General features: G+C 43.4%; 1 protein-coding gene and 1 long non-coding RNA gene across 8 annotated transcripts in view; one reads left to right on the top strand and one right to left on the bottom strand.

The window, feature by feature from the left end:
- Window positions 1-26,121, top strand: part of LOC119161825 (mediator of RNA polymerase II transcription subunit 7) — a 110,288-nt gene that overhangs the window by 30,539 nt on the left and 53,628 nt on the right. The gene's annotated exons all lie outside the window — the stretch shown is intronic.
- Window positions 1,420-25,677, bottom strand: LOC119160909 (uncharacterized). The gene is made up of 3 exons (XR_012887641.1): window positions 24,439-25,677; window positions 10,088-10,318; window positions 1,420-2,614 (listed from the first exon to the last, which is right to left on the bottom strand). It is a non-coding gene; the product is annotated as an uncharacterized LOC119160909 (long non-coding RNA).

Here is a 26,121-nt window from a genome sequence, read left to right as displayed (position 1 = left end):
AGCATGATACACTTGTAAGCATTGTCAACCATGTTTTAGCGAAGCTGTTATAGAGGAGGACCTGTTTCTACAGTAGCTCTTAGACATTGCAAATAAATGTTTAACAGCCTTAGTCAAGGTGGCAACGTAGCCTTCTACCAACTCTCACTGGCTCAAACAACTATTTCCTGAGCTAGGGATACACATTACGCAATTTTCCTAACTGTGCCCTCGTACAGAAATAGCTAATATTACAAAACTCACCAATGTCTTGGCTAAGCTATTGTCACAAGCTCCGTTAAGAGAACCATTTCTCATGAAAATTTTGGTTTTGGCTAGCTACAGGGAGTACAGTCAATTCAGAATTTTATATTAGTGTCATGTAGTACTGAAAACTGCTAAATATTAGTGCTGAAAACTGCACTCAAGCCTGTTTCCATGCGAGACGGTACGTAAAGCTGTACATTGTGTTGCAGTGAGCTAATGTATTGCCGTAACTACAAGATCGTTTGTGGGAATCCTTCGTTTTTCTGCTCAATCTCGAAGGCTGTTCTACCAGCGTAGTGGAAAAACGATTGCATTTTTTTGCGGGTGCCTTACAAGTGGTGGCACCCATCTGGTTTTGAGTATTCGGTGCACCACTTCCTTGTGAAATCGAAGATAATGTGACCAGGGGGTGGTCGCGTGTGAAAGTCTTCAGGTTTAAACATGAAATGTTGTGGTCACCTGGGAAGGAAGGAGCTGGCGGTGTGTTAAATAGTACTGCAGGCTCGCTGTTTTGAGCTTAAGAATAAGTATCCAGATCACCAATAATCGAAACAGTGACCAGCTGTTTATTCTCAAGGAAGGCACTGTGCTGGCATTTTTTTTATTCCCTTGACCACCCCAGCTGATGCCTAGTAAAAAACCTTAATTACAGTAGGCTGTCTATAATTCAAACTGGAGAGGATCGCAGGATTTTGTTTGATTATCATGAGATGTTGACTCGGGGTAGTACACCAACTATACTCTGAAATAACTAACAAAAAAGTGGCTTTTTGCTATCAAAGGACCCCTTCCAGCCAATGGTGTCTCGGCCACTTTGCGACACTCTTTGGCATGCTGCTTTATGACTCCTTTTGTGAAGGTGGCGCCAAAGCGGTCTGTTGCGGGGTCACGATGACACGACTATGCCATTGGCTCAAGTTGGGTCCTTTGCTGGCGAAAAGCTCGGCGGCTGCATTTTCGATGGAGGCGAAAATGCTGTAGGCCTGTGTCAGACTTCGGTGCACGTTAAAGAACCCCAGCTGGTCAAAATTTCCAGAGCCCTCCACTACAGCGCTTCTCATAATCATATGCTGGTTTTGGGACGTTAAACCCGATATATCAATCAATCAATTGATGGCAAACAGCCACTTTTTCCTTGAGTTATATCTAAGTGTAGTGTTGTGACGTTTTATTTCTCATGGCCGCAGCAACATCATAGACAGCTCTGGATAATTGCCAGTAAATTTTCTAGATATCAGCGATCATGCTTGTACTCATTAAACTTGTGCATGTGTGTATAATAAAGGGACGAAATGTGTTGCTCCCTATGACAGTTTGTAGCCCTTTCCTATGCTCAGAATGCTTCGCTGCATAACACCATTGTACTGCAGCGAGAGCAACTTTAATAAGCATAATAGCAGCGAGAGCAACTTTAATAAGCAGCGAGAGCAACTTTAATAAGCATATTAAGTGATAGACCAAGGCCATACCTTTTTTTCTCTCTTTTCCTTAGTCAGCATGCAAGTGTTGTTGCGCATGGTTTGGCTGGTCTGGCCATTTGGAGGCAAGAAATAGGCTTTATTTGTGACTGTTAGCGAGATACAAGTGCAAATGATCAGCTAGAAGCAACACAGGCCGCAGGTATTTCTAGGCGTGGACAAGCACAAAGTTTGAACTAACCAAATTTGTGCATAGGGGCAGTTTGAATTAGGTGCCTTCAAAATAACATATTTTCCGGTGTACATCTCACACTTTTGTATAAGACGCACTCCCAACTTTTTGTGACTTTCGCAGGAAAAAATTAGACAAAAAATGCACCTCTGTATATGGTGCACCTACAGTAAAACCTCGTTAATTTGAAGTCACTGGGCCTGCATAAATCTTTGAATTAAGAGGGTTTTCAAATTAGCAGAACATACAAAAAGTGGTATGCAGGGAACTTGGAATCATTCGAAGTAATCAGGGCCGTCGTTTCCGAGGATTTGTGGCAAAATCGGGATCGAGAATTGGCACATGGCACCCAAAGTTTTCGAATTAACCGGACTGATACTGACTGCCACTTCAAATGATCCACTCAGATTTGCATTGAAAAGTACGGAACTGCCGAAGTGTTTCGATTTTGAAATGACTGTGTTCCAATAATGAGGTTTTACTATATTTTTTACCTGGCCAACATAAAATATCATGGCGCACACAGACTTTGTTCATGGCGAAATGTGTAGTCCCATCCAGCTCTGAATATTTATAAGAAGTAGTCACAGAGCAAGAATTATTTACGAGGTGAAACTTCCGTCCACGGGAATCCTGGTAATGTCACATAAAAAATAAAAATAACTTGCTCCGATGGAGACATTGCAGTTGGTGGCGCCTTGCGTCCCAAGGCGGCAATCTGAAAAAAAAAAAAAAAAAAAAAAAGAGGCAACGCTATTTCGCACCAGGACTGCGGTGGAACGTGAGCAACGCGTGCGGCCGGTTTGCTTGAAAACTGAAACAGCAGCTATTACCGCAAGACACCGCCAGCTATTACCGCACTTTCTACCGCAAGACACCGCCAGCATGATTTTGCTCTCCGGCGATGGGACGATATCTAGCCGCCTCAAGGAGCGAAGTAGCGCCTATTAAATATTTCTCGCTCCTTGGAAGCAGTATAAGTAATGCTGTCCTAAGTTGCAGAAAACCAATATTTATTGCACTTTACTTTACGCCACATCCTCCCAGTGCTCTGTCAACAGTTCTACCACTGCAGTAGGCAGCATCGCTGTGTTGCCATTGTTGGCCTCAGAGTTGTCCTTTTTGGTAACGTGTGCATGTTCGCACTATCGCTGGTGGTGCTTTCGTGGCAATATGAGGCTCGGCGGGAACCCATATGCAACCAGTGAACCGATGATTTTGTTGCATGGTTGTATCAAAATGCACGCACACAAAACGTAAATGGTGAAGAGTAGCTGGACGCTACGACAACTATTACGGAGAAGGCTTGCATGGAAACTGATGATAACAAACCGGTGCTTTCGTTTCTTTACCTGGTAGATTGTGGCTGCTGAACGTCATGCTGAAATGTTGTGGTTGGTTGCAAAAACTGCATAATTAGTCCTGTGAGACGTGACTAGCATGCAGTGGGGGGCGCTTTCATTTCTGTATTGCATGGGTTTGATGCTTTAAGGGTAGATGCGATTAAAAAAAAAGTTTCCTGTTTCTCTAGGCGAGAGCAGTGAAATTTGCTATATATATAGCCTTTTATGCTGATTTCAAATATGTTATTAGTTTTACTAGTTTTGTAGTAACTTGCACAGTTTTGTTTCCTGCCATGACAATGTGTAGAGTATAGTTCGTTTTGGAAAATTTTTATACCATTAAACTTTTATGATTCTGAGCCATCAGTGGCCCATATTGTTCCTCATTAACTGTAGAACACAAATAGCTATCAAGAAAGTGTGTATAGGACACATTTTAATGTACAAGAAAAATTGTAGTGCAAGAAATCTTAGAATCATCAGTTTATACTAATTGCTTGCTTTAGCAGTGATGCTACTGCAGTGCTAATTGCGCCAAACTGCACCCAAGTGCCCCGGCTGCTACATCATGTTACATTTCTTCAAAATATTGCGAGTCTGTACCCAACCTGCACCAAAGGATGTACGCCGACTTTCAAAAAGGAAACTAATCATATCAGCTTTTCCCATCGAAAGCTACATCACGGTGCACCTGCGTATGATGAAATTTTAACCAAGCCCAGCCCAACTATGCCTAATGTCGCCGTTTTGATACAGTGAATGTCCCGATTCTGCAGACTTCTTAGAAACCGCGAAATCGTCAAAAGGGTTGGGGGGGGGGGGTAATAAAAGATGATTTCATGCTTTCTTGTTCTGCTCAAGTTGTCGAATAGCTACATTGATCTTGTAATATTTGCACAGGCACATGGGGACACAGAAGAGACACACAAACGGGTGCAACAGTCACGCCTGAAATAGTCCTAATGCCTTCCATACACTTGCTAGGTATGTTGGTGCGTAGCAGCCATGCCCAAAGTAGCTTTAATGCCTCGTAGTACACTTACTGGGTATTTTGGTGCGCACCGAATGAACCCTCAACTGGAACTTCGTCCGTCATCCGGACTTTGTTCAAGTGAAGCTTCGCTTATTTGTCAGCTTTAGTTGGGGGTTGCCTTCATGAAAGCATATACAACGCTAATTGGAGGGACTGACAGTGCAGCATGTGAGGTCTGCGGCACTGAAGAACACATCGATCATCTGCTATGCCATTGTCCTCGATTTTCCTGTGAGAGACAAAAACTTTCTGACACGTGACAATAGGACAATCAGCTACTCTCTGTGCAGATGCTGCTGGAGCACTGTCCTCATCTTTCATCGACTCACAAAGCTGTGAAAGCCCTCTTGTGCTTTCTGAAGAGTGTGGGCAATGTGAACGCCTTTGACTTTTGCATGGTACAACCGCTGCATACGCATCAGCCAATGTACTCATAATTTTCTTGTCTCTTTCCGGTCTCTATCCTCTCTTTCTCTCATTTTTATATTTCCCTTTCCTATTCCTCCAGCATAGGGTTGCCAACCGGGCATGTGCCTGGTTAATCTCGCGGCCTTCTCTCTTGTTGTTCTTCCACCTCCAGTCTTGGAGCGCATCCAGGGTCTCATTAATGCATTCTAATTTAACTGCATGAAAATTCCAATTATAAATTTTCATATAATTATGAAAGCTAGTTATAGAATGATGCGAAACACAAAGGCTATGGCACAAGAGTGCATGAGTTGAGCTTTTGCTGATGCATGCGTGCTCGTAGACAATGTGCTGTTATACGAAAATCGACACTGACACGCCGAATTTGCTGCTGCGTGTAGCCGGTCATTTCTAGTTGTGAGCAGTACATCGTGAACTACGCTGACGCCATCACTGCCGGGGCGTTTTTGTATTCTACGCACGTGCTTGTAGTGGCAGTGTTCTTGATGCCATCTTCGTTCCTGACTGTGCACTGGCGTGGTGATAGCCATTTCCTTTCATTCGAGAAGGCAATGTGTCTTTGCGGCATGCTTGGTAATCTCGCACAAAGAGTCCGCAAAAATGGTGGCACGGCGCATTTGGGCTGTCAACTATTTAAAGTGTGTAGCCCGCTGACAACTGTGCTAGGCCACATGCTGTACAGAGCAATTTGCTTTAAATTCTCATCATAAAGGGTTTTCCGTGATCAAGTAGCACTGGTGTGTTTGACACCTGCTGCTATCATACCTCACGCATTTCCTGTGCTTATCTACTGCACCACGCCGGTATAATGGCCCCTTTGGATTTTTGGTCTGCTTCGCTCCGTACTACCTAATCATTGCAGCCAAGCTGACTTGCAGACATTGCTACGATGGCAAACACATCATCTTGCAAAAGCGCTGATTCAAGCCTACAAGATGGTGAATGTACCTGAGATGGGGGCTTCAATTGATGCTGTTTCATATATGTGGGCAGGAAGTTCGAAAAATTGGGCACTGAAACCCTTCGTCTTCCGAAATTTTAGATCCATGTCTGAAAAACTGGGTGGTTAAAAAACTTTATTTGTGGATATTTAAATGGCCATCATGCGTGTTGCTGGGTGAACGCCAACGCAGCTTTAAGACTTTACCAGATGCAAACTTTGGATTATCATGTCCAGAAAATGTTCTGCGTGGTGATCGTGTGGCAAATGTGGCATCTATATTTGTGCTTGTAACGACGCTTCAGCGCTTCTTTACTCCTCGGCTCATGCAGCAACTGTCTCATATTGAAAAATGTTCACACTCTGCAACACCTAAGCAATTATCATGTAAAAGATTTAAAGTGTCCTAAACAGTTTCTTATGATCAATCAATTAATCAATCAGTTTATTATCATGTCATAAAAGGATGTTACAGGGAGTAAAATATACAGATGAGGGTCCCAAAGTACACGACTGCAACGGGACCCTCGGTGATGATTACAAATAATAAAAGAACAAGCAGCTGTTAGAATCGTAGAAACAAAAATATACAAAGCAGAATGAAAACAAAAAGGCATGGAATCAAAAAACAAATAATACAGCATAAAACAACTCAAAGAAAATAGATCAATTATTTAACAGGTACTCTTTTAATGAGTTTTTAAATGAAATTAAAGAAACTTTGCATTTTAGCGAAGTGGGCAAATTATTCCATATGGTGATGGTGCAGAAGAGAGAAGATTTACCGTAGTTAGTACGAACCTTAGGAACTAAAAAGTTATTATTAGCCGAAAACCTGGTTGTGTTCGTATTAACTGACATCTTAGGATCAATGAAATTAGCAGGAAGTTGATTTCTTATTTGTTTATGCAGAAACATAATTAGATTAAACTTGAATAGATAGCTAACATTTAAGATTTTATTGCATTGAAAAAGGGGAGCGACGCTTCTGTCGTGAGAACAGTTAAAAATAGTGCGAATAGCTCGATTTTGTAGATGTTGTAGTTGTACGGATGAAAGATGACACTGGTAAGTATTCCTTCATGATGCGATGCCATAAGTGATATGAGAATGAATGGATGTGAAGTAAAGTGAAAGGAGTGCTTTATGAGAAAAATATGAGCGAGCTTTGAGTAATGCGCGAATGCCGAATGCTGCCGTTTTTCTAATGTGAGCCATATATAGAGCGAAGTTAAGGTTAGCGTCGAGATGAACGCCAAGAAAAGATACACTGTCGCTGATATTAATCAAATGAGAGTCAACTGTGAGCTGTGGTGAGGAAGTTAACTTGCGTTGAGCTGATCTAACAATCATAAACTTAGATTTATTTGGATTAATAATTAAGAAATTTTCCTGGCATCATTTTGACACGCTACAAAGTACAGCATTTAGTTTATTAGTGACGTCAATACACATATCAGCAACGGAAATGGTAGTATCATCAGCATATAAAATGCAGTGAGCCATGTGTATAATGTCAAGAAGGTCATTAATGTTAAGTAAAAAAAGTAATGGACCCAGTAATGACCTTTGAGGAACCCCTTGATTTATTGTTTTAGTAGAAGAAAATGAGCCCAATATGTAAACAGTATGCTTTCTGTTAAGGAGGTAACTATTTAAAAATTTGAGGGATGGACCTGTAATACCATACGATTCGAGTTTTTTGGATAAAATGAGATAATTAATGGTATTGAATGCTTTTGTGAAGTCTAAGAAAACTGACCCTACTACAAATCCTGTGTCTATGGAGTGTTTGATGAAGTCTGATAGGGAAAGAATAGCAAGGTTAGTAGAACTTCGAGTGCGAAAGCCAAATTGACAGGGCTTCAGTATATTAAATTTATTAAGGTATTTGTTTAGCCGAGTTATTGATAGTATTAAGGTACTTGTTTAGCCGAGTTATCGATAGTTTTTCGATGACTTTGCTCAGGGAAGAAAGAATACAGATGGGGCGATAGTTAGAAGTTGATTGCTTGTCACCCTTTTTAAAAATCGGAAGGATTTTAGCTATTTTTAGAGAAGTAGGGAAACTGCCATGCTTGAACGCAAGGTTTATAATTATAGAAAGTGGTTCAGAAATAATGTCTACTGCAAGTTTTAAGTGTGCTGAGATTTTATCTATACCAGGGCCGGTTTCTTTGAGACTTTTGATTGCTGTAGAAACATCATCAGGACTCACGGGGAAAAGAAAAAAAGAATGATTAGAACGTTGTAGATTACAGCAAGAACTGCTATGTTTTTCACTAAAAATTTCAAAAAAAATAATTACTAAAAGCATCAGCAACACTTTCAGGGTTATCATGTGTAACGCCTTTATATGACTTTCTGCAAAAGTGAACTATGTATTGATCGATTTAGAAAATCGTTTAAGAGTTGCCATTGTCTTTTAGAGTTGTTTTTTTCACTATATATTTGGTCATCATAATATTTTTTCTTGGCATTTTTCAAGAGACACGAAAAACATTCGAATATTTTTTATAGCGTGAAGCTAAAGCAGTGTTAAATGGTTGTCTTTTGACTTTTCTGTACAGGTTATCTTTTTTACGCATACTTTTTAGCAGTCGCTCAGATAACCATGGGTTCTTAGGATATTTGTACCTCTTTTTACATTTGACTGTTTTAGTACATTCTTTTACGGTTTTAAGGAAAAGGGAAGAAAACTTGTTGAATTCCTGGTCTACATTGCATAAGGACGTAACACTGGACCAATCAGTTTTAATAATGGCATTGAAAAACAATTCCTGGTCAAGTACGGAAGTAACACGCGTGGGTGGATCAAATGGCTTCACGACGTTGAAAGCAAGAAATATGGGATAATGATCAGTGATGTTCACATCAATTACTCCTACAGAGGGAGAGGGTGAGAAATTACAGATGGCATGATCAAGCAATGAAGCAGCACCAGAAATAGTACATCTAGTAGGAGATGAAATGAGAGACTCAAAACCGTATCCACTGAAGCAGTCATTATATTCTGTGCACACACAATTGTCTGTGTTAAGCAAGTTGATGTTGATGTCTCCAACTAAGACAACGCGCTTGCCTTCAGATGATAACTGAGGCAGAATGGTATCCAGGGGAGAAATGAAATTCCTCATATTCAAAGAAGGCGAACGGTAAATACACCCCAGAATAACGTTGTTATTATCGTTTAAAAAAGAATTATCTAATTCAATTCACACGGATTCGCAATGCGAGATGCCTAAGGAAGGATCTTGTCGGCGGGTGTAGGACAGATCCGGGGCGATAAATATTGCTTAGCCATCATAGCTGTCTGAACAACGGTGGCAGTACTCAGCTTCGTACGATGACGGGCCGAACAGATTGACGTCATAAGTGCAGAGCCATGTTTCAGAGATGCAAATGATGGAGAAAGAATGCGCAAGTGAATCTATAAAGTTATAAATATTATCCGAATTTTTGCGGAGGCCACGCGCGTTTAAATGAACCAAGGAGCGATTACTCTCATCTAGCATATGTTTAGCCTCGTCAGGGGATAGCAAAGCCATGATGATAAGATGAAAGTGAACGAGTGTTCAGCACGAAAATGGGCGTAGGACTCAGTGGCTATGAAAAGATGCTAAGATCACTGTATTTGATAATGCGATATACCCTGCCATCACCAGACTTCCGCGCCTTGATCTGGCAATTGTTTGTCCACAGAAATGGCCATTTATGCGCTTTTTTCAGAGTTAGGGCCTTAGCAAACAATCTTTTGTTCTCTGGAGACAGGTGATCATTGGCATAGATTGCCTTACTTGAGCTACCGGAGAAGCCAACATCAGAAGTGTTTGGATGGGTCTTACGTGCTTTACGAACAAAGTCGTTTTTCTTTTCATGGCAGCAGAACCGTGCAACAATGTTCTTTTCATCTGATTTAATTAAAACGCGATGAACTGTGTCAGTCGCTGTGCGTGACAGGACACTGAATAGCTTCGCCAATCTGCATCACAATTGCCACACAGTCCTCACCCTGAGTGACCGGAACGCCCTTGATTTCAACATAATTGAGCCTCGAGTATTGCTCCAACTCTGCAACCCTTCTAGTCAGTGCCTCATTTTGCGCAACTAGTTCCTTGTTAGCTAGTTTCAATTCATCCTGCTTTGTTTTGATAGAGTCAAAACTGTCACACAGAAATTGAACACTATCACTGAGGGACGCATGTTCCCCGAGTCCTTCCTGTGCTAGCTTTTCTTTAATATTAGCTGTTAGTTCATTTGCAAGGGTATCAAGACTAGAGCGAACCAAAGACTCAAGTGCCTCAATTTTTTTGGCGTGCGTTGGTTGGCATGACAGCAAATACACAAGCGATAGCAAATACACAAACTAAGATAAACACGCACTGGGAGGCAGCAGCTGCGGCAAAAGAGAACACACTAACGTGAGCAGAAAACAAGGACACCAACCTGTAGAGCAAGTAGGAAGCAATCAGAATGGGATCCAAGAACCACCTGCCACAGCTGCTGCCTCAAAAATGATGCACTTCCACGGAAGCATTGTTATTTGTCCTTGTGACGTCACGGTAGTAGGCGCCCTCCTTCGGATGATGACGTCGTGGATGTAGGTGATTCACAGGCCACTGGACTTGACAGTTGATGAGCCGCACACGTGCCCTGAAGACAGCTGTACCCAGATAGCTGCAGAGCAAGTAGGAAGCAATCAGAATGGGATCCAAGAACCACCTGCCACAGCTGCTGCCTCAAAAATGGTCACGGGAAGTACAGTAAAACCTCGATAATTCGAACTCGGTTATTTTGAAATCCCACGTAATTCGAAGTATTTCCATCAATGTATATTTGAGTAGATAATTTGAAGCGGCGGTCAGCACAAGTCCGGTTAATTTGAAAACTTTGGGTGCAGTGTGCCAATTCCCGATCCTGATTTCGCCGCAAATCCACGGAAATGATGGCCCTTAAAAGCCACTAGATAATGTACTTTAGCTATGCTAGTGGGTGGTAGCTGAAGCACTCCTGCCTCACTATTTCCAGCATGAAAGATAAAATTATATATATAAAAAAACACGGTCTCGTGATCAACTAAAACATGCGCCTGTGGAAGACAAAATATGCTTCACTACAATACAGCAGTGACATGCGGGCAGCCTGTCGCATGCTTCTCGCAACGTCAGCGTCTCACGATTTATCCATTCTTTCTGGGAATTTTAAGAATTTAATAACAGACAGTCTGGAGAAATCCGGGATGTATGCAAACCTTTGAGTGCCGGTTGCTTCGGGAATTCGCGCACTTGCATAGCTGGTGAAGCTCTTGCCTGTAGCGCCTACTTCAAAAACTCGGGTCAAAAGCTTCATATCGGATCGAAAGCTTCTAGCCAAAAGTCATTGCGAATTTCATCACACTGTCCATCATTAAATTTTTTATTTTACTAGAAATAATGGGTGAATGGTTGGATCATAACGTGCTGATGCAGCGAGGAGCAGGCGATATGCTGCCTGCTGTTGTGTTTGGCGGGCCACTCTTTTGCCGCAGCCGCCTGAACGGAAAAAAGGCATCCACCTTATTTTGTGGAGATAAGGAGCAGCACCGAGACGCCTTGCTGTTTCTATGTGCTGGGCGCTGCGTGGCTGAAATTACTCTACGGAGCACCACTGTCTTTCGGGTCCGCGCAGAGATGCGACACGTGGCGTCTTCGTGCCCCGGTAAAAGCCACAATGCCGAGCTTTCGCCAATTACGGACGTCGGAACACCACGCTGTGTGTCTCTGACTGATGAGTCGCCGACGCTCAAATCAGTACCAGATGTTCAGGTATGGCCCCTCAAAGACGCCTAGACCGCGGTCGCCGTTCGACAAAGCTTGGGTGGTCGGCGCGAGCGGCCAGATCACAAACACGTTTCACCCCGTTCGCTGGAAGCAAGATTCGCCGGAGGAGGCAGCATCGCCGGGACTATACACCTGTTTGGTTTGTGTATGTGTGTTTGTTGGAGGTGGTGCCGGCGTAATGACACTCGTGTGTGCTGTGGGACATGTTATTGGACAGTGCCGTATGGACCTATTCCCCGATCTAGGGATCTGGGGAGACAAGACTATATTTATTCAGCTTTTGTGGTCTGCTTAGAGTTGTTCACAGAGCTAGCTTGTTCAATAGACACCCTTTTTCAATGTAGAGCTTGAGGCCAGAGAGCCCGTGCCATGAAAATAATGTAAATAAACTCTCTCTTCGAAGTTCAGCCTCCTCCTGCCTCGACATCTTGATCCCGAATCTCCGGTGCCGCAAACCCCGGTCACAACAGCACGTGTCACTACTGCAATGAAGTGAAGACGTGTTTTTCACAGGTGCGCATTTCAGTTGACATTTTTTTTTTCCCTTTGCGGTGACAGCAGTTATGCCCAAAATTTCGCATTGTTTGCAGCAAAATTGTGACCAGGTATCGCTGGATAACATAACACTTGGAGCCACAAGCTAGCTGACAGAGCAAGCGACCAGCCCTCAATATTTTCAATAATTTCAAGTTCCTTGCATCTCACTTTTTGTATGTTCTGTTAATTCGAAAACCCACTTAATTCAAAGATTTTTTGCGGTCCCAGTGACTTCAAATAACGACGTTTTACTCCATTTAAGAGCGTCTGGTTGGCGAGCTCAACACCCCAGATGTGTTTTCTTCTATTGCTATTGATGAAACACCGTTTCTATAACAGACGTGCAATCCTAGAGGTTTCTGTGATGTTTCATGTACAAGTATGAACAGGCTCATCTGTGATAATCATGTCATCTTCAGTCATTTTTTAATGAAGTGCTGTGGTTCTATACCTCACCTTTGCCTCTTTCTACTAAATACTGTCTGCTTAGCCACGGTTGGTATTTATGATTTTGTGTTCTATATTTGTATTATGCTTAAAGAGCGGAGAGAACATTGTGCTTCTATTGGTCGTCTGTCATGAATGCAGTATGTGTCTTAACTTTGCTGCTAGCAACACCTACCCTAAAAACCAGTTTTACTGCACCAAAACACAATTTTTTCTGCTCCAAGAGATTCTCCAAAGCAGCCTAAGGCAGTTGCATCACTGTTTTAGCTTCATAATAATCATACAGGCGATTTCAAGTTTTAGGGGACAGGGTAAGCAAAAATATTGAAAAAATTCAATTTTTTCTTTTTGAATTATTTGAAATCTGCGGCTTTTTTTGAATCAGAAATAATCATTTTTTAGACTTGGTACGATTTTTTTTCTGTAAAAGTGACATATTTCAAAACTTGAATTATGCGCTGAATCTCACGTAGCGAGGAATTCCTTGCAGTTCAAGCATCGTAGCCATACAGAGAGCTTTAGTTTGCAAGCTGGATTGCATTTGGCACATTCAGAAAAAGAATGGGGTCACAACTGCGAAAGTGAAAGAAAGAAGCATTCTTTTGAGAAATCTGTATCTGGTCGAGGACATCTTAGTGGTGCCATTATTGGAAAGCACCAAAACTATTATCGTTTGGCTATTAAAAAAATAGAGCCAGTTTGGAGGACATGCGGAAAGCTGTCTTGTTCACATATTTTCTCATGGCATAAAGTCATACCAATTAATACCACGGCCTTCGCTTGAAGGATGCTGAAACTTGTTTAAATTCAACAAACCCCAATTAAATGGTGAACCTTTCGTTCATAAAAAGCACCTTCTAGCATGTATTATTGAGGCTGTTAAGCCAAATTATCCCAAATGAGCTCATCCAAAATTTCTTACTAGATGCCTCCTTGGGAAACCTCAAAACCCCAATGAGCCATTGAATTCTAGACTGAGAGCGCGCTCAGAAAAATGTTTTCCTCGGACACCACTGAAAATATGCACTCTTCATGCTGGGCTCACATTTAATGATGGCAATATGGCCCGTGCAAATGTTGTGAACTGGTTTGGAATTTCGCTAGGGCACTCACTGCATAGTGCAGGGCCTATGCACTCTCGACCTGCATCAACAGTACTTTGGCGACAGGGCTGCATAGTAGGCGACAAAGGAGACTCTTCAAACGAGACGTTTTAACAAAAGAACGATATTGGTGATGAGAATCTGGCTAGTGCCTATTGGACAGGCCAGTCCAGTTGCTGTTATCTTGTTTTACTAATGAAATAATGCATATTTTGTTTTTATATACGATTATTTCAAAACATGCTTTTTTGTACTGCAGTATCTAGAATCGTAGATTTCGGCCAGTACTTAAAAATTATGATAAGCAATATGCTGAAGCAGAAATATTGTTGTGTGAGGAAGTGCTCTTTTTCATCACATCTAATAGCTATTACTGAGCGATAGTTAAGTACCTGAAGTTAAAATGTGCAAAAAATTAGTGTTACAATTTTCAGCACTAAGTCTGCTGAGGTAAAAAGAGGAATGGTTTATAATCACAATTATAGTAAAATAATTACTGTAGCTTTTATGGTTATGAAGAAAAAGGTACATAAATTTTATCTAAAATACATGGTGAATATAGGGCTTACCCTGTTTCCTTAAGGCACGTTCACACCAGAGAGACACGAAACCGAATTTGGTCTGCGGGCTGTCTTTAGGAGTGTCCTTTCTCTTGTCGTGGGCCTATATACACTGCAAAGACACAAACGGTCCACTGGTGGTCTCTCGAAGACCCTACCCGCACCTTGTAGTGCTCAGAGTTTTTCGTTGACCAATTCTGTAGAGGCACACGCAGCGACACCGACTAAACTTGCACACCTGCACCTCATTTTTGGCCATGCTCTCTGCTCTGCCATTGTCCTTCTCTAGCTACGAGCCCCCGCCATAATCCATGGTAAAAAGGGAGGGGGGTGGTGGACACAATAAGGAAGCGAAGAAAAGACTTCCATGGGGTGCTTGAGCTGCCTATTCAGATGCCGCAGAAGCCTTGGAGAGGGCATTCTCAACTCCCGCAAGATTGCCTGCTTCGGGGTTGTTTGAAGACATGGGGCAAATTTTTGCTCAGCCACCGATCTTCTGAAGACACGCCTACGACAGGTCTGCGGATGCATTTTGCTGGTGTTTTCGGTCTCTCATCATGTCACACTACGATGAAATGCTGTATTTTGAGGCGTCGTCGTCGTCGGCGCCCTTGTGTGACCATGGGGTCTGGTGACTTCGTCGGCGGGCGACTCGTCGACCGATGGTTTGCGTCTTCCTCGTGTTTTCTTCTGGGTCATGTCAGTGTCGTGTCGCTCTTGTGTAAACACGCCTTGAAAGGAAACACTTGCATCCTTCACATGTTAGCGAATATCTGGGCGAAAATTCATCCTTATCTGGCTATCAGAGGTACCGAAAACATCATGTCCATACTCAAAAAGCTGCCATAAATTGGATCTTGAGAAAAGCACGTTTTAAAGGTAGAAGTCAAGGCTCATCTATGGGGCAAAGATATGTTTTTAAAATGATTTATTCCATCATGAGAGCTTGGCAATCATTATTATTTTAGTGTGTTGCTTGAGTTAACTGATCATGCGAAATGCAATGACAAGCAGCCAGGGCACAATTTTGATAATTTCCAGGGGACTCTAGACAATGATCTTTTTTTTTTTAGTTTTTGGTAGCCACCTTGTGCTCTTTAACATGATTTTAACCTTCTTCAACTTTATTTACAATCTTCAGTATTTTTGTTTTGAAAGTCGAGAAACCGAATATGTGAAAGCGATTAGGAAAAAAAAAATATGCAATTAAAAAAAGTTGTGTTTTTCGACTATCATCTCCCCTTGAGGAGAAAGAATTTGAACAAGATAGTGTATGTGATGGTGGCGGCCTTGATTGCAGCCTTAATCGCCATTGTCGCAGAACTGCCTCAACAGGTAGTAGCTGTCACCTGGGGTCACAATTGCTTGATTGTTATAACAAGATTAAATATCTTCATTGATATGTGGGATTTAACGTCCCAAAACCACCATATAAGTATGAGAGACGCCGTAGTGGAGGGCTCCGGAAGTTTCGACCAGCTGGGATTCTTTAACATTCACCCAAATTTGAGCAAACGGGCCTACAGCATTTTCGCCTCCATCAAATATCTTTTTAAATAAATATTTTTTCATGAATATGGTCACGCACAGCTCATTGTAGTCTGGAATAAAATATTGACATATTGGTCGCTCTGCATTTATTCACATTTTGCTTATGTATAACACACACCTTTTCGTAAAATGCACTAGTGAAAATTGAAAAAAAAGAAAGATGCTTCTCATACTGTCACAATGCAGAAACAGCAGCAGTCGAATCCAGGAAACTCACTTTAATTGTACCAGAACTCTGGTAAACTGATCGGAAGAAAACCTCGTCTTCTTCTCTCGCTGCGCGTGTTCTTCGTTGTTCTCTTCGTGCTGCATATTCAATGTGGCATTTGCCCCCCTCCAGAGAGCAGCGTCCCGATGCTCTTCTACAAAAGACGGTGTAGTAGATGTATGGTGCAAATCAGTCCGAAAAGTAGGGCTTCATTCGCACAACGTGCACGATTTCTGGTTTTTGCTGGTGAGTTGTTGAAGGGCTGTCAGGAACGACCACATAATTAACGTCGCTCAGGCGTTGTAAAACTGTGTAGGGGCCAAAATACTTCTTCAGCAATTTTTCAGACAGTCCCCGGCGGCGGATAGGAGTCCATACCCAGACTTTGTCGCCGGCCCGATAGACGACATGTCGGTGTCGCAGATTATAACGTTGGGCGTCATAATTTTGCTGCTGGGTGATTCGGACGCGCGCAAGCTGCCTCGCTTCTTCTGCTCGTTGGATAAAAGATGCAGCGTCCAAGTCGATGTCATTGCAGTCGTGCAGTAACATGGCGTCAAGCATCGTCGTCACTTCACGGCCATGAAGGAGACTGAACGGCGTTCTTCGTGTAGTTTCTTGCTGCGCTGTATTATAGGCGAACGTGATGTACGGTAGAATGTCGTCCCAGTTCTTGTGATCCACGTCAACGTACATACTCAACATGTCGGCAATAGTCTTGTTGAGGCATTCTGTTAAGCCGTTGGTTTGTGGATGATAGGAAGTGGTTTTCCGATGGGCTGTTCCACTGAGTTCAAGCACTGTCTTCAGGAGCGCGGCCGTGAAAGCGGCACCTCGATCCGTTGTTATGATTGTTGGAGCACCGTGCCTCAGGACGATATTTTCTACAAAGAATCGTGCGTTTTCAATGGCGGTGGCACTTGACAAAGCCTTTGTTTCGGCATAGCGCGTAAGATAATCAGTGGCGACTATTACCCACTTGTTGCCAGCACGGGAAGTCGGATATGGTCCAAGGAGATCCATTCCAATTTGGGCAAAAGGTACCGTGGGCACTTGAATTGGTTGTAATAGCCCAGCTAGTTTTAACGGTGGCGATTTTCGTCGTTGGCAATCGAGGCACGTGCGCACGTAATGCTTCACAATAGCTGGAAGTCTTGGCCAGTAGTATTTCTGTTGGATTCTGGCCAATGTGCGTGTGTATCCGAGATGACCAGACGTTGGCTCATCGTGGCAAGCACAAAGTATCTCCTCACGAAGTGACGTCGGAACGACAAGTAGGTGGGTGCTTCCTCTGGGAGAAAAGTTCTTCCTGTAGAGAACACCACTACATAAGCAGAATGACGGCAGGCTCCTTGCAAATCTTCTATGGACGGTTGTTGTCCGGCCATTCAAAAATTCAATAAGAGGAAGCAACTCACTGTCTTCTTTCTGCTTGCACGAAATCGTAGTGGTGTCAACGACTCCTACAAACGCCATGCTGTCATCTTCTGTGTCATCATCGCGCTTTATCGGTGACCTTGATAAGCAATCGGCGTCGGCGTGCTGCCGTCCGGACTTATACACGACCGTCATATCAAACTCTTGGAGGCGTAAGCTCCACCGTACGAGCCGACCAAACGGGGTCTTTCAAGTTGGTCAGCCAGCAGAGGGAATGATGGTCGCTGACTACGTGGAAGGAACGATCATAGAGGTACGGACGAAACTTCATAACCGCCCATACGACAACAAGACACTCTTTTTCCGTTGTGGAGTAGTTGGAATCGGCGCGGGAAAGCGTCCTACTAGCATATGCGATCACACGCTCGGCTGAGTCTTGCCACTGGACGAGTACAGCGCCTAAACCCACGTTGCTGGCATCTGTATGGACCATGGTAGGAGCATCCTCATCAAAGTGAGCAAGCACAGGCGGAGTCTGCAGGCGTTGTCGGAGATCGTCAAATGTGCCACCTGTAGATCGTCGCCCCAAGTGAACGACACGTCTTCTCTTGTAAGTCGTGTTAACGGCGAGGCTATGTGGGAAAAATTGGCAATAAACCTTCGGTAGTATGCGCATAGGCCAAGGAAACGCCTGACTGCTTTCTTGTCTTTTGGTACCGGAAATTTTCTGACGGCCGCAATCTTATCGGGATCAGGTCGAACACCTTCATGGCTCACCACATGGCCTAAAAATTGAAGCTCCTTGAAACCGAAATGACACTTCTCGGGTTTCAGTGTCAGGCCGGCAGACCTTATTGCCCTGAATACGGATAGCAGCCTGCTCAGGTGTTCCTCAAATGTTTTTGAAAAAACAATGACGTCATCCAGATAGACCAGACATGTCTGCCACTTAAAGCCTGACAGAACGGTATCCATCAGTCTCTGAAATGTTGCGGGGGCTGAGCACAATCCCAATGGCAAGACTTTAAATTCATAAAGCCCGTCAGGCGTGACAAAAGCCGTTTTTCTCTATCTCGCTTGTCGACCTCAATTTGCCAATACCCACTTTTGAGGTCCATATTCAATGAGGTGCTGCATATTCAATGTGGCAATACATAGGAGAATACGATACATTGAAAGCATGGTGGGCCAACAAGACTTTTTTATTTGCATTAACCGAATGTTTGAATGATCCAGAGTCTACTGTTGATAGAAACAACAAAACGCACTAACAGAATTGGCCTACACTCCAACTTAAGCATTACCAAAGCTTGGCAACCTTCTGTAGCTATGTGCAAAGTATGGGGTAATTGGTGGTGTGGAATATTTGGGGCTGTTGACTTGGTATTGACTTAAGGGAGACGTTTCTTGAGAATTTGTATAGGAAATTGTTTTAATTTGCATTTACTCGACAGGTAAGCTTCTTTCCTAAAGGACCAATGACAGCCTGATGGGTGTTCTCTCCCATTATGCTTGATTATCTGTGCAACATATAGTAACCCTTTATCTTGCTTCCAGTCTTTCACTGTTTGAACGAAGAAAAAGAATTATGAGCAGCCGTGCAAGCTGTTGGGGATAATTAACAATTTTTTTGGTAGCCATATAGGGTGAGTTGTCAAATAGAGGAAAAAGACAGTCTAGTGGAGGAATTGTGAAATGCTGGATCAGTCTTGCTTGCAGCATTAATGTTTTTACTGGCCAACTTACAGAAGTCCGAAGTTATATTCAGCTCGTATATTGGTGACTTATTGTCTAGCAAAAATAATTAGTAGGTGAGTTACATGTGCCCACGATACAAAACTCCTGAAGATTTCATTGGTGGGACGGATTTGTTGGTGGCTGAATGAAATTCTTATTGTTGATATAGCAAACTTTCCTTTCAATTAGCTTTCTTTAAATATATATTTGGCTTTAGGTTGCTGGTATTTTAATAATGACGTCGTAATTTTGAGCATTTGTTGCTGTTGCATTGAGGCATAAGGGCAAACTCGTAACTGCTCGCACATTACGAGGGTCCTTTAGAAACTGCCTGCCACCTGGGAAAAAAAAAAGAAAGAAAACATGCTAGATTTTGGTGTTTACACTCCTTCAAGAATTCGCTTCAGCAGACTCTTATTATACTCAAACCTCTATATAATAAACCCACATATAACAAAATATCATTTATAACGAAGTATACGAAGAATACACTTGCAACAGATACAGTGTTAGAAATATACCTCTATAAGGAATTTTTTTAATATAACAAACTTACTTTTGTGTAGGATGCAACTTCGTTGTAAAGAGGTTTGAATGTATATTATTACAACTGTAGGTATTCACCACACTTGCGTTTTCGCAGCAACAGTTGGGGCTGCCAATGTTAGGTGAATAGTCGCAGCTTCTGTCGTGAAGATGAAAGCACATGTTTCACGGCCTTCCTTCGTTTAGGTGGTCAATGAACAAGTGGCTTTGTTTGGATGTGATTTTGCAGAAGCAGGAACCGACCTTCTAAGCTGCGTATGCAAGATTAATGTGAATGGTGCTGTTACTCTGCCGAAGGAGCTATCCAGGGTTTCAGAACCTCAAGTACAGGTTCTGGTGGTAGTGTAAAGCTCCTACATCACTTTTATGTTGAACATATCATTGTTTGAAAAAGTGTGTGGCTCACTGTTTGAATTCTGTCGTGGCTTTTTCTGCTTGACTGTTGTGCTGAAAGTGCTGCTGTTGGCTTTCTGCTGTTAGTACTCGAAATGACTGTGTTAGGTATAAAGGAAAAAAGGGTAGTGGATCAAAGTCCCATTTCTTTGTGAGGCACAACCTAACGAAACCAGCAGACAGTGAAGCCAAAGAAAGTATAGGGGACATTATTTGCAATCTTTAAAGGTGCCCAGCGACACAGATTAAGCGTGTTGTTTTCATCGCTTCTTGTCAAGCAGTGGAATGCTCCGATATCTTTGCACGAGTTGCAATGGCAAAAACAAAGCTGTTACAATTTTACTTATTTGAAGAAACCACACTGTTTTCCGACTAAAGTGACACACAGCGACTATCTTTGTGATCGGAAGTGACGCTCCTGTACGTGAGAGTGACGACATAGGCCATGCATTTTGATTAGTTCGACATGACAAGTTGCATGTTTATACTCATATGGGGCCAGATAGGCCACACTTCTGTGCATTAAAGATTATAAAAGTACTCTTTATACTTTCCCAGGTACAAAAAGATTTATGCTTTAGATATGAAAATGCGAAAACAATTGCAAAACGACACTAGCAGCGCTGCACAACGGCCACCACAAGGTGGGTCGTCCCTTTGCCCTCTGTAAAAGGTGCATGGGGATTGTAAGCAGCCTTTGGACGTCAGTGGGAGAGTGAAATGTTAAATGGAATGTTTTTTTTCTTGTCGTCTGGTAGGGTTTTGAAGTTTGAAGGCTAATAACTTACGTTACCTCGTACCAATTTTAATAATTTTTATTTGCTTTCAACTCGGTATTTGACACTACGAGAATTTCAGCGCTGTATAAGGCTCATGAAAAAGCGTTGCAGGGCCCCTTCAACTGTGATGTATTAATTACGACATGCATAAAAAGGAATGAAAGGGAGGTGCTACTTAAAAAAATGTTTGTCTAATCTGTAACCTAGGGAAATGAATTTTTTGCTGTTTACATAGGTTTTTATGCTCGTGTCAAATATGTATTCAGTTTTATAGTATGTTGCATAGTTTTCATTTTGTACCATGAGAATGTGTAAAATATAGTTCTTCTTGGACACACTTTTTTGCCACTTAATTTTTAGGGTTCTCAGCCACAATAACTAACAGGAAAGTACCTATAAGTCATTTTGATCTACAAGAAAAATCATAATGTGAGAATTCAGAATCCTGATACCATACTAATTGCTTACTTTAGGTTAGTAATATAAATATATAGGTGTTATCAAGTTTAAAAACAGATACTTGCACTCTTAGCATGTTGAAGGGACACTAAAGAGCCAAACAACGTTTTGTGTATTAGTGAAGTACAATTTTACAGTCTCGAAAACACCACTCTTACACCGACGCGACGCTTAGTAAGCGGGAAAACATGCAAAAAGAAAATGCAGTTGCAGACTCCACCTTAAGATTCCTGCACCAAACGCGGTAACGGGATAGATATTGAAGGAGTTTACTGGGTCCTACATAGCTTCTATTTGACAAAAATGAGGTAAATTGTCAATAGACGTGAAAGATCTATATTATTCACTTCCACATAACGAACTGCTCCAGTGCTTAGAAGAATGCATTGATTCGTTTGGGTCGATAAACTTCCAGAATGCGTCAGGTATGCCATTTCAAGGTTTTTCTGGAATTGCTTTCATTTTATTTAAAGTCAACGGTTGCATCTTGGAATGAGCAACATTTTATTCAAAAAAGCGGCGTTTGCATAGGTTCCTGTTTGGCACCAGTCCTGAGTGAAATATTTCTCGCGCATAAGGATCGCCACATTCAAAAAGATCTCGACTTGTCTCTCGTTGTGAAGGTCTGTAGGTTTGTTGATGATTTCATTGTATTTATTGATTGTTTGGATACTGTTTTTGAAGCTGTTGTTTTTAGTCTTCTAGAATTGTTTAAGAAGCACTTGTTTCCTCTTGAACTCACGCATGAGTTACCGTCTGGAAATTTGATTAGGTTCTTAGACCTAACACTCTGTCTTAGAAGTACTCATTTGTGCTGGCTGTTTTCACCGAGAAGTGGTAAACCCCTTTTACCTTTCCACTCAGCTCATTCAAAATTGGTGAAAAGGGGTATCATTAAAGGTTGCCTGGTAAACGCTCTCAAGAGGTCATGCCCGCACTCGATGCAATGCAGTTTAAAAGCACAGGTAGAGCGCCTCTTAGGTGCCGGTTACTCGAGCGCCCTGATTTCTGCTGTTGCGGAAAAACTTTTGAAGCAAATTAAAAATCAAGGAGGGCGATCTCAGCCTCAAAGCGCGTCTGTTCCCATGACATATGTTGCAGTTCCGTATCTTCATAACGTGTTGCATCGGCTGAAAAAAATCGGTAAACGCGCTGGTGTTACTGTTATTTTTTCCGCCCCAGAAAAGCTTACAAAGCTTTGTAAGCTGGTGAATAATCCAGCTGCTATTAAAGGAAGATGCACTGTAAAACACAGAACGCGCTTTGTACCTTGTGTTATTGGTGTCGTGTATCTCATTCCGCTTTCGTGCGGAATGGTATACATAGGGCAAACCGGAAGGTGCTTTAATGACCGTCTAAGAGAGCATAATAACAATGTACACAACGTAGTTCAAGGACACCTCGAAATCCACTGCAGAGACTGCGGCTGCGTGCCAGTTTTTGAGCTTTGCGAGGTATTAAGCAAGCACAACTCGCAGGCCACGCGTGAGATAATTGAAGCTTATCAAATAAACAAGTTTGGCGGTAAATGTGTAAGTTGCCCATCGGTTGTGTTGTTGCAAAAGGAGATTGCGTATCTCAATCTTTTTTAAGTCACATATGCATTTGTTTTCTCAGCCCATTCAACAAGAGACAAGAGTTTTGCTGACATTGTATCGCAGTAGTGGTTCCTGCACCCTTCTACGCATGCCCATTTTTCTAATTTTTCGTCTATATATGTACACCACTCCGATGTTAAATCTTTGTTGAAAGTCAGCGCTCTTTTCTGTCCTTGTTTTTTCGCTTCCGTAGTTATGAAGTAACTACTTGTAGGTTGCGCTGTTCCTGCATTCAGTGTGCGCCTAAAGAGCTTTCGATTGGTGGGGGTTTATCGCTGTCGTGGTTAGCCCTTGTTCTCTGCCCTTCGAAGTCAGCCTCATGCTCTCTTTCAAGAGCTTTATTCTGTAGCGCTTCATCTCGCGCATCCTGCTCAATATTTTGTCGACATGCGTCAACCTCTAGCGCCTTGCGATGCGACTCGTCGTTCAGCTCTTTTTGACGCGATGCATCTTGATCATGTGCCGTGGGAAGCGGCTCCGTCTCTAGCGCTTTACGATGCGCTTCGGCGTCCTTAGCTGTGCGATGGGCCTCGGCCCCTAACTCCTCGCGATGTACCTCAGCGTCTGGCTCTGTCCGACGCACTTCGGCGTCCTGCATTTTGTGACGGGCCTCAACGTCAGATACCTCGTGACTTTTCTCAGCGCCCCGCTTTCTCTGACGAACTTCAGCGGCTTGCGCATAGCAACGAGCTTCGGCGTCTTGCGCTTTGCTTCTGTCCTTATCATCTAACACTTTCCAGTGAGCGACATCATCAAGGGCCACGTGGCGGGCCTCAGCCTCCATCGCTGCACGTCGCGCCTCATTCTCACGCTCTTTTCGACAGGCGTCTACCTTTAGCGCCCTTCGACGCGCTTCAGCGCTGTCTTTATCGCTCCGACTTTCTCAGTCAGCAGGACTCGAAAGAAAAAAATATCTTATCAAAGCATGTCTAGCATGACTGAAGTCTCCTGCTTCCTCGAAGGGTAAGCAATTTAAAACATGCGCGATCTTGCTCGGCAACAACGTGGCGAGCTTCTCCACCAAAAGGTCGCGTCTAACACCCACATTACTGCAAACAACTTCAAAATCATCAAGAAACTGCGCGATGTTCTCGTCTGTCTGAAAGTTGTGGAGCTGGTGTTTCGCTCGCTCCCACTTAAGGGCTTGAATTTTAAGATCAAGCTCTCTCATTTTGAGAGCATGCTCTGTCCTTTTTCTGCTCTCCTCGGCTTGCCACTGTTCGTGACTTCTAGCCGCTCGCTCTTCGGCCTTCTGCTGTTCGTGCCTTTGAGCTTCGAGCTCTTCGCGGCTTTTCTCAGCCTTTCATTGTTCGTGGCTTCTATCCTCTCGCTCTTCGGCCTTCTGCTTTTCCTCACAGATGAGCTCCCAAAACTCGTCAGCTTCCTCTGCCGTCACATTCTCTGCCCGCATCACCTCGAGAATCGCTTCCCTTGTTTTAGCGGACCCGGCGGAAATCCCCATGGCTCGACAAATTTCGAGGAGGTCTTCCACAAGGTACTGCTCCATCGCGATCTCGTTTCTCGTGATGCTCTGCTATTGATATTCACCGTACTCTAAAGCTAATCTCATGGTCTAGAGCACGTGAATAATAAATTACAACCAACGAAACACAAAACGCTCTTCTAACATCTGCCTGTGCTAGAGAGGTCTGGCGAAATGAACAATAAACGTTAGGCACTCACCCAACCAAAGTAGCCGACGATGGTCCAACTCGTGGCTGCCGTTGAACAGTATCAGGCCTTCAGGGATCCGGTCCAACTTGCCAATGTTGAGATCCGGGGTTGCTTGTCCCAGCTTGCCGAACGATGAGAACAGGTTAGCGTATACCTGCGTATCCAAACGCTGATATCAGGTCGGTCGTGCTCGAGCTTCCAGGGGTCTGATCCGGCGTGCCAAACGTAGGATATCGTATCCCGAAGCTGCCAACCACTGTTAGGAATTTGCTGTGTCGCAAGGGTAGCAGTGGCGAACAGCGGTGAGCCGTCGAGCGGACTTCGCTGAAGCCGTTGCCCGAAGGCGAAGCAGGGAGGCAATCCGTTTTGAAAACAGCAACAAGAAGGAGCGTTTACTGTAGCAGGTTGTCGTTTGTACAGAGCCGGCCAGCACGACAACGTCGGCTGGGGCAAAATCCTCTAACATGGGGCCGGCTTGGCCTTAAATAGCGTTTTGGGACTATTCTGCGAGACCAGTTCCCCGGAACGGCACAGTGGCTCGGCTGAGGAGACGCAGCCATACCCGGAACTGCAAGGTGGTTCGGTGGAGGAAGCGACGTTATCCACGGAATTGCACGGTTCTTCTGCACGGAAGGCGGCGCTGGGAGGGGGGGAGACAGTTCGTCGGAACAGCGCTCGATCTCGTGAGACGTGCTCCCGAACGAGGAACATGTCTGTGGCACAACACATCACAGTAGTCAGCGTCAGAGTTGGGCAGCTACACGAGCCGTAGAAGAAGCAGCCTTCCTAGGCTGCTGGTGGACGCTGGACCAGCTGCGCATTTGACGCACTGCCCCGAGGTAGAGTCCCGGTCAGACAGCCTCGTCTGAGCTCGAGCCCAAAGTTCGACAGCTCAGACCTGTCCACGAGCATGGGAATGTCAGCGCAGCCAGGTAGCCCTGGAGTCCCTCAGGTCACCGAACGATGGAGGTAGCAGCCTGGGCTCGGGTCCGAAACCCGGCCACCCTGATGCGTGGCCCGCCTTCTTCTGGCCACCCCTGCGACTCTTCTTTTTTTTTCTCTCGTCTCGGGCATACTTTGAACAATGCTGCATCTCCGTCTAATTGGCACTTCAGTCATTTTTTACTGATTGATTAACATGCGTGCCAGCTTCTTCCTTGCAGACTTGGTTGATGGCGCGCACTTCAAATTTTGCTCTCTCAAATCGTTTCAAGTTTCACGCACTCTAACTGCTTTAAATTCTGCACACTCCATCACAAAGTCCAAGCATGCACTTTATAAAGTGAGAATGGCTAGAGCAACCCTGACAGCTTGATTGGCAGTGCATTTAAATCTAGTATGACTGCATTGATTTGAGAAATGCTATATTTTAATTGGCTTTTACCTGCAAATATGTTCACTTTCTCGAGATTGCATCCTGATTCAGGGTTTCCTACAGGTTCTTGAAATCCTTGAAAACCCTTGAATTTGAAAAGTGCATTTTCAAGCCCCTTGAAAGTCTTGAAATTTCTTGCTGCCCTTGAAAAGCCATGAATTTCGTGAGCAGTGCACTCTCATATTGACATTGCAACCTCCTAAATGTGGTATATCGGTGTGTCACCCTATCAAAGTCCCCATTTTCTGAGCAGTAATGTGGCGTTGGCGCAATGGTCCCGTTTTGCAAAAATGCACAAGGAAAGAAAGGTTAGTATC

This window comes from Rhipicephalus microplus, chromosome X (genome assembly GCF_043290135.1).
Source record: "Rhipicephalus microplus isolate Deutch F79 chromosome X, USDA_Rmic, whole genome shotgun sequence".
Classification (NCBI taxonomy): Eukaryota; Metazoa; Arthropoda; class Arachnida; order Ixodida; family Ixodidae; genus Rhipicephalus; species Rhipicephalus microplus.
Note: the sequence above shows the minus strand (reverse complement) of the source record. Positions and strands in the feature narration are given on the sequence as shown.